A 7,500-nucleotide genomic window follows, 5' to 3' on the forward strand; every position below is an offset into this window, starting at 1 on the left:
CGCCAGCGCAGTGGATCAAAGTGGCGAGCAGCAACCGATTTAAGTCGCGGTTCCGCCTTTCCAGAACATCAACGAGCGCGAAAGGCACTGGCCTGGAATGGAAGGGTAAGAATCTCTTAGCACCACACTTCACTGACAGCATTCGCTTCAGCTGGAGAGAAAGGCCAAAACAGTCAACCCACTTTGGCCTGTGTCAACAATGTTAAGGCAGCACATATTGGAAATGAATCATTCATGCCACCGTTACGAAATCTGGTAGGCACAGGGCCACTATCACGACCCCACAACGTTAGAAGATCATAAAGATCATTGGGAATATGGATCCCCACCCGGATGATGCCAGTATATTTTGGGTGGGCGACTCGGACCCAATCGTAGAACCAATTTCGTATCCAGCTCCACGCACCACGTCTCATAGAGCGTTTCACGAAAGTGGCAATACTAATAATCGAAATGGGTGTCACCATAATCATTTCTGGTTCTTGAGATCCGGATATAAGGGGGGCCCGCTAAGTATAATAATAATCGCTGCTCTTGATCTCATGCCATTATAGGATAGCTTTCATGTCAAAACATGACAAGAGTGACTGGAGAGCTCTAGTATTTCGCATCCTATGGTGTCGTTGTGTGTGATTATTTCAGATCGTATCTGGTTCCCAAGTATTTCAAGTTTGATGGAGGATGGAACAGTCCGTGATAGAGAGAAAGAAGGAGAGTGTAGCACCACCTTCATCAGTAGCATCAGCAAAGTGCGAGTTTATGACGGCCGAATATGAGCGACTAGTCGAATGTGTTTATGACTTTAACGGCGCCGGTCGCTGGAAGCCTCGAGGAACACATTCAAATGCACTCATATAAATACGCTGACACGTATCCCTCGATGTCAGCATTTCCGATCTGTCTGAGGCAGTGGAATTGGTTTAACAAACAAACTAAAAAACTCTGTTGACACCACACGAAAAAAAAACATTTAGTTCCAAAAGCGCATGATATAAAATATTTTACAAGTAAATGATCCCGTTTGTTGATGAATGTTGAAGCAGTGACTCTACCTCCGGTATCGTTTTCGGTTCGATAACATACCTCCCATTCCCAAATGTAGCTTATCTTTGTACAATGCTGGACAAGAGCACAGTGACATCATTTCGGAACTGATAAACATCGGAAAAGGTTCTACCATTAAAAATTACCAATAAGTGTTGGTAACCGAAGGTCCGGTACTGCTGACGACCACATGATAAAAAAGAGTGCTGGAGCCGATACCGAACCATCATTGAACGTGCGTCTCGGGGTTTAGTGAGCCATGCAATCTGTGGTGACCGTCCGAGCAAACAGTTATTGAAGAACCATCTGCCAGAACCGGCGGAACGCATCGCGTAAAAGGGTAACGGAGTTGGGTGGCGGCGTTTGGTATGATTTATGCCACCGCTGCGCTTCGAAGTTATGCGGGAAGTCGTCACCACGCGAATGTGTTCATTGTCCATGGAGTTTCAAAACCACTCGTCCCATCCCATGGTCACTTGCCGCCCTCATGGCCGTCTTGTGTCTTGTAGAGTCAGGGTAAAGGCAAGACGTTCTACCAACGCAACTGCTTCGTCGGTTCGTCGTTCCCCGGTGATGTGGCGCTTTGGCTGGTGCAAACTAAAAATAAATTGCGATACCGGCGCGATGCCGGCTGCGTTTAGCGCACAGGGACACCCCACCGCAAGGCAAGTAACGATCCGGGGCCATCCGGGGCCAGGCAGGATGACGTCTTCGGGCCGACGCCTTCAGGGTTTGCGCCATGGAGTGTCCCGTTACGCACACGCATCGAAAGTTCTATACGCAGCCAAACAGCGCGCTTGCTCGCTCATGTCATGGCTTGCTGTTCACCATGCCAACAACCATGATGGCATGATCGTTCGTGATCGCTACTGGCTGGCTGGCTAGAGGGTACCTTGAACCATTCTTTCGGATTGGAATAGGTGGCGAGGGAACGAACAGCACACGGGCTGGGCGGAAATATTAGTCAGCAAGTCGCTGAAACGGACCGTGACGCGGAGCAGTGGCCGAAAGGGGACATTCGCTAAGCTGGCACCACCGCCTGCTATAACGCGTCGAAAACAGCACGACGGTGGCGCAACTAGCGTGTCATATGTGCGCGACGACGAAGGCGGCGGCGCTGGTGCCCATTGCAACGCGCGCATTTTAATTAATCATCCCGTTGCCACCATGCTGCGCCACAAACCGATGAAACGATTCAATGGCGCTGAGCAGTGTGGTTCTGTGTGCTCACTGAGAACTACCGAACCAATCTGCTGACTGCAATGGCGCAGCTGCAGTAGCTGCGACCAGCGCGACCATTAGCATGCGCTGTGGTACAGCTGGGTCGATCGTCGATCATGATTGACTGTCTGGTTCGGCGGCGAGACGATGATTTCGACGCATCTCGCGATTGATGTAAAGGTCATCGACCAAACAGCGAGATTCATACGGGAACGATGGTACGAGAGCCCCAAACTTTTAGTCCCTCTGGCGAGCAACGATTCCATCCAACATTTCATCGAGACATCTTTCTCATCCCCCTTTTATTTTCCTGTACCGATGGACACACGGGACATCATCTAGTGTGTGGAGGAAGAGAGGTTCTTTGTTGCTTCATCCACATGGCACCCACCACTTGATGCACTCCGAATTCTGGTGAACGGGCAGGATTTTATCTCTCTAATGTCTTTGGCCTGAAGGCCCTGGAAAGGCATCGTTCGTCGTCTCCGTGCGGATGGTTGGAGGCAGCAGAATTACAGAAAAAAAGGCCGACACAGGATGTGGAATGTTTTGAACCAATGCAAGCCCAGGACAATGCGGCATTTGATTCCGTCACAGACATTCGTCGTGGCATTCGTGGCTCTGGTGGTCCAAATGGATTAATACGTTTATGATGGTGGAGGTCGCGTCTCGTCTTCGGCGTCATAACCGACAGATGCCATAGGGCTATGGCCCCTTTTGCCATTTGGATTGGACTTGCAGCCAGCTTTCAATGAACAGCATCGTCCATTGCAGAGCAGCATTTTTGTTTTCCAAAATCCTCTTACTGCTGAAATCGTTTACTTGCAATCAACGGAGAGGCCCGCTCTGAAAGTTGAGATGGAAAGGACGACAAGCGAATTGCGCCGGGCGGATAACCGTCCCTCCTGCTTCTGCTTCTGTCCCTGTGACTACAGCAGTTGATCGCCTTCAGTTGAGGCAGCCCGTTTTTTCACGACCACCCCGCGCCTGGCCCCCCGCAGATATCGAAACGAAAGGGTAGACGGGCCCCTTTATTGCTCACAGGCAATGTAGTACCGCGAGTTATGCAAATCTCATACCTTGCAAATCAGACGACCAGGGCACATAAGGGGCAGGGGAAGTGGAACACAAAATTTCGCGACAACCTCCAGCAGAGTGTCGGCAGAGAGGGGAGGGGTATGAGTCGTCTGGACAGGCCGATAAGTGGGCAACAAACGAGTGTGAAACCAGGCGACTTTCCGAGAAGCACTTGGAACCAACCAAAAAAGGGACGATGTCGGTGGATTAATTGAAATCTGCTCCAGTTCAGTTGATGGAGTTGGAAGGGCTTTTTTAATTGAAATGTTTTGCCTGAAACCGGATGGGGGCTCTCTAATTCCTTGATTCGCTGACGAGGCAAATCGGTGAATTCGGCGTAGTGCCTACTACAATCAAAACGAATTTCCATGTCGTCTGTCGTACCCAAGAGAACCCCTCTCCAGGGATCCGGAATAAGAGTTTAGATTATTTCGTGGCAGCTGGATCGTCACTGTGTATTGGCAAGGTGCCAAAGCTTACCTTTAAAGTGAAACACCTAGCAGCAGGCGGGAATTCTTCCCGCAACTACCTCGGCAGACGACTTAGTGAACTTGGCTTTTCGGCCATGAATCGTTGTGTTCCCGTTTTTTTTTGCTAGTAGGCTACGCAAAGATTCAACGAAACAACGAAAACAAACGGCTTCACCTTTGACTCACAAACATCCACACAAACACTTCACATCAACTCGCGGCCGTGTCGTCCACCGCACGGAACAGCTGCTGCAAGGGATGTAACTTTTTATTAATGAATTTCTATCTTGCAAGTTTGCCAAGAAAGATTCGAGAACGAGACAGTCCCCCGAGGGGGAACCACGCGCACCTAGAGAGGCACCAATTGGAAACGATGACCCGGAGACGGGTGGCAACAGGAGTGATCCACGTGCAGCAGAGATCACCTTTCACGTCGATCGGTGATTCCGTCAATTTGGATGGCACCGTATGGTGTGCGGTGGGGTTTGGTGGGTGGAAAACTATGCACTTTTCAGTAAAATCACTTCTCCAGCACCGGCCAGCTCCGGCTTCCGTATTCACAACGTTGCCCCCAGTGTTACGGACGAGCATCTGTAATAATCCGTGCCGTTTGTTCCGTAGACGCAAACATAAGCACGCAAACACTAGGCACACACCACACCGAAGAGCAAACACACGCGCAGACCCTTATGCAAACGGTGGTGGTGGTGATGATACACAACAGAGCGGATGCGCCGCCGTACGCCGGTAAAATCGTCGGCTCCGTATTTTCCGCTCACTTTCTGCCCACCTTTTCTTAGCTGATTCACCGGGACTCTGGACCGGAAGCGGATGGAACAGGCGTGCAAATAACAAACCAGCATAAGCGGGCGTTTATGCTAGGCCAGGACTCGCGTTGGAATGATTTTCACCTCGACCGCCGGTTTTGAAACACGCACCTATGCACACATACACAAACACACACGGGGAACGCACAAAAATACGAGGGACCGTACGGGCACGTTCTTGTCCGCTCAACGGTTGATTCAAAAATGAGAGCGAGCGGACGAACGATTGCGTTCGACGACTTCAAAGCAAGGGAGTTAACGACCTGTGGCAGTAAATTTTTAGTTAAAAATGCGAATAATATTGTGAGAGTCAAGTCGACTCAAGTTGCATTTAAATCGACTCTTGCATTTCATCACACTGTTAATAAGTATTTTCTTAAAAGAAAGAAAATATGTCGTAATTCGACACAAATAGATTTTTAAAATAATGCCCTGTACAGTAGATAGCTCCCTTACGCGCCGAAACTCTCTCGATCGAATCTTGCGAGAGCCCGAGAGAGAGAGAGCGAGAGAAAGAGAGATGAATGAAAGTGTGCGTGTCCCCCCGCTCTTCCTTTTGCACCTTTTATTCCTGACCCTTGCCATGTGATTCGCGGCCTGGTACCATTGAGCATCATTTTTTGTTCTCTCATCTCATCCCATCGTTTATGTTGCTGGCACTAACTTCAGATTTAAGATCGGGAATCATCTGCCCATACGACTAGTTTACTAAATTTTGAATATTCTTCTGTACAAGAGAAGTCTTTGTACTTAAACACCTCAGAACTGTTGTAGTAGAAGGTACTTAAATGGCGTCAGTTATTCTCAAAATCGAAGTTGAAGAAACAATGATTCGGGCCTAGAACATCGAGCCCAACTAGAAACAGTAACATAAAACATAAAATCATGAGCAGGGGAGCTGCGAATGAGAAGGAAGAGAGGCCAGGCAGCAGGGCCGATTAGAACAAAGTTCGGAGAGTTCGGAGAGTGTGTCGAATCGAGATCGCTGTCGATGGACAATTCCTCAGCTTCCCCGTGAGGCCTGCCATCGTGCGCGGCTCGCGATGCATCCAGAATACCAAGAAGGCTTGGTTCTCGCGAGGTGCTAGAGATATGTTCTGGGGCTGGGTTATAGAGGTTGCTGCAGAGGAATTTCTTTATGCAGGCAAGGGTTTTATTCCTGACCCCGAATCGATGAAGAGGTCATTGATATCACTCATCGTAGCTTCCGAGCAACATGGATTGATACTTTTACAGTGTCTACGCGGTGCTTGATCGTTCCTAAGCAACACAGTTCTTGATCATTCCTTAGCAACAGGCCAACTCAATGGAAACTGCTCTCTGGCAACAAACTGAATGTTCGATTTTACAACATTACAAAAGGCAAATCCACCACCCATTGTCAACTTTCTTGCATTCTGGCAAGGAACGTCGATCACTTGCTCTCCCACATTGCCGCAGAAGATGCTTCGTGCAGCATGTTTCAAGGAACATCAGTGCAGTAACCTCGGGGTGCTGGTTTGGCCTCGCAGCGCTGGATGCTGGAAGGATTGTGTGCATTGTGCGTTGGTCGTGGTGTGCTACTCGTGATCGTGATCGTGATCGCGATCTTCGCGGCGTTACTCACCGGAGGTGGTGCCCGGTCGTTTATGCAGCAACTAGCCATGTCTGACCGGTTCGACCGGCAAGTTTTGTGCTGACGGAAAGTAAAGGGAAATGGCGAAGAGTGGATCGCGTAGATTGAATTGAAGTGTTGCATTTAATGTGCTGAAAACACCCCATAATCGCAATTCAATTCATGAATCGAAGGCCATGAGAAGTTTGATCATGTTTTGCTTGCATACGATCATGCTGTTCCATTGGAAGCATCATTGCATCATTGTTGAAGCTCTCCCTTGGCCATAATAAAAATGGAAAGGACTAATATTACACTCTTGCTCTTGATCCGTGATCTCCATATGTCGGTGCAAAACGTTATCGTTATCAAATATTAAGAAAGAGCAAAGTGGTGTACCGTTTATAAAGAAGCAGCTAAGTAATTATTTTTGCCGGCTCGGTGGCATTGCTTCCTTCAGGGTATGCCACTTGAAAATAAAATTTCATAGCACCCGTTCACCTTAACCCACTGACCGTAATGTGTTTATCTCCTCGCTCCCCAGGATGACGAATACTCGCTTGGAAACGGGCATACTCCAAAGTGAACAAGAGTAGTGCAATCGACAAAGATTGAGCAAAATATATCTTACACGTCCAACCTTTACTGGGCCCTTTCAAAATATGCATGGTTTTAAAAGCCAGGGACGGGATGTAAAATCGATATTTCGACTGTTCACATCTTCTTTCTTTGAGCAAGTGGATGATGTATAGTTTCCACTGGACCTACGGGCTGTACGTTGGTGGTCAAAGTGCGATAACTGTTTTGGGGTTCTCATTTAATGGACGGTTTGCAGAAAAAACATTCGCCTGAACTAAGTATCTGAAGTTGCACGAACGCACAAGCAACCAAGCAGCATGGAGCGAACGCTACAGACGCACCTATGAAGCGTCTGCAAAATGAAGCAGCATTCCTAGTGCGCTGTGTAACATTGGCGCTTAATTTATGTACTTCAACTTCGCTCATAAATATTTAATGGAACACAGATCCACTGTCCACTTCCAGCTCTAGGAGCAGGCTGCTATCTGCGAGCATTCTACTTTCAGCCATGCTTCGTTTTTCACCCTGACTTGGGCACTCATGAGGAAAGAGAAGAATACAAAAACCTTATCTTCCACCCATTTAGCACGACGTTTTTAAGGGTTGGTTTTACTTTTGATTAGCGAGCTTCGACGGACTGATGGTGACTGGACAAGATTGGAGGGAGGACGATCTTAACGGGTGAACC

At 48.4% G+C, this 7,500-nt stretch overlaps 1 protein-coding gene across 10 annotated transcripts in view; it reads right to left on the reverse strand.

Moving 5' to 3' along the window:
* The window catches only part of LOC126579059 (uncharacterized), a 64,802-nt gene that overhangs the window by 36,435 nt on the left and 20,867 nt on the right, over nucleotides 1–7,500 (reverse strand). For 3 of the 10 annotated variants that reach the window (XM_050242303.1, XM_050242302.1, XM_050242292.1), the window contains exons 1-2: nucleotides 4,603–4,827; nucleotides 3,823–4,061 (exon numbers count right to left, since the gene is read on the reverse strand). The exons of 1 other annotated variant lie outside the window; for it this stretch is intronic. The gene's annotated coding sequence lies outside the window, so the exon portion shown is untranslated. 6 more of the 10 variants (XM_050242296.1, XM_050242297.1, XM_050242293.1 and 3 more) reach the window with 6 other exon arrangements.

The sequence above is a fragment of the Anopheles aquasalis genome, chromosome 3, assembly GCF_943734665.1.
Source record: "Anopheles aquasalis chromosome 3, idAnoAquaMG_Q_19, whole genome shotgun sequence".
Taxonomy (NCBI): Eukaryota; Metazoa; Arthropoda; class Insecta; order Diptera; family Culicidae; genus Anopheles; species Anopheles aquasalis.